We start from the raw sequence: 1905 nt of genomic DNA on the forward strand, positions 1-1905 counted from the left end.
ATATAAAATGTGTGCTAATCTGTGCTGAGAGTACAATAGCATTAAAATTTTAATTAATTACATGTATAGTCCAATATAATAATCGTTGATATTTTATATATAATTGTTAACATTATTATAATTTTTAACAAGTTTATTAAGAATTAAAAGACATAATTTTATCACTATTGTTACTCTAAGAACTTTTATTTATTCTATAAAATATTGAGAAGGTTGTAAGACAAATGCAATATGTTAAGAATTACTTGAACAAAATTACAAATTATTCTAAATTGCATTTAAAAGTAATACAAAAAAATTAGAGACAGTTGATCATCTGGATGAAAAGTTACTTCAATAAAAAGTAATATTTTTTAAACTCTAATAGAAATATATGAAAATGGATTACAAAGTAATGATAAAAATCTCAATTTTTTTTATAAGTACTTTATGAATTCAAAAATATTTATGTAAAGTTACATTGATGCAGACATTAATTGTTCAGTAAATAAAACAAAATATTTATTTGTTATAAACTAATTATATGAATCTCAATAAAACTTTGCATAAGTCATTTTTAGCACTTAAAATATTTGTATAAAAAAATTCAGATTTTTGTTATTAAAATTTTTTTTAACTTTTGTTTATAACAATAAAACTAATGTCAAATAAAATAAATAATCTATAAAAGTGTGCTCAAATAAAAACAGAATGTTATAAACACAACTTTCACATGTACGTAGTTTGTTTAAAGTTTAAAGCGTAAATATTAATATATATGTCCCTATTTTATGTCCTTAAAAATCTTCTTAAATATAAATCTGCAGAAGAGACAGTTGAAAAATTATATCACAATACACAGAGGAGAGAAAGAGAGAGAAAGTGAGTAAAGCATAATGAAAGATAAAGATGACGAAACCCCACACCACACCGTTCGAACACGCGCGTTCTCGAGCTCGCGCAACCTCCAGCTGTCATGCGATCCTGTTCAGATATATTTTCTTGCAAATACCCAGCTACCTTATCTGTTAACAATGGCAAATTTCATACACGTGGAATGGACGCTATGGACGGGCGAGTCCACTGCGCAGTGTGCTGGACCATCTCGGTACATCGTTTCAGCTGCTGGCCTTTTAGTTTCGAAAACGTACGCTACGTGGAGCACATTCGATCGACTTTCTCGTCATTAAAATTGCTTCACTACTAGTATGAATACGAGGCTGGCAGGTAAGCTCGTCAGCTTTGCGCAGTGGCGATATCGTAACCAATGAGGTTCTACCGAGGTGCGATTATTGCTAGTTGAAAACTTTTACCAATACCCCGCCATGACGATGTGAAATACCATCGGCTACGGCAATTTTTGAAAGTTTCTGCGGAAACTGATAAATCGAATTCAAATATAAAATATTCTTAAGAATAGAGCATTTTTATCTCTACAAATTTTATTTAATAAACGGGAAACTGGTCTTTATTGAGAACTTTAATAAGACACACTCCCTACATATTCTAATTTTGTTTATGCTTTTTTTACATGTTTAATTGGGGTTATATTTTATGAAGAATCGTTTAAATGAGAGTCTTCGTTTGTACCATTATAAACTAAACAAAATAGAAACATAAATTAATTTTATAATAATTTTTTATAAATACAAATAAAATAAAATTTTCTTTATTTAAGTTTTTTAATAAAAATATCTCGATATTAACTATATTATTACGAAAGAACTGAGAACACAATGATATAACGTTACAATATAGTAATAATAAATTAATTTGATATATAATTAATAATAAATTGATAATAAATATTTACAATTTTTTAAATTATATTAGACTTAACTTTATACTAAATATAGTAAGCAATGAACACCTATATATATATTACATTTAATATTTAAAAATACACAAACAGTTTCAACCCGTTAT

General features: G+C 26.8%; 1 protein-coding gene across 1 annotated transcript in view; it reads left to right on the forward strand.

The window, feature by feature from the left end:
- Window positions 1-1905, forward strand: part of LOC108748158 (muscle-specific protein 20-like) — a 35713-nt gene that overhangs the window by 10250 nt on the left and 23558 nt on the right. The window lies entirely within an intron of this gene.

Source organism: Trachymyrmex septentrionalis, unplaced genomic scaffold (assembly GCF_001594115.1).
Source record: "Trachymyrmex septentrionalis isolate Tsep2-gDNA-1 unplaced genomic scaffold, Tsep1.0 scaffold212, whole genome shotgun sequence".
In the NCBI taxonomy this organism is placed as follows: Eukaryota; Metazoa; Arthropoda; class Insecta; order Hymenoptera; family Formicidae; genus Trachymyrmex; species Trachymyrmex septentrionalis.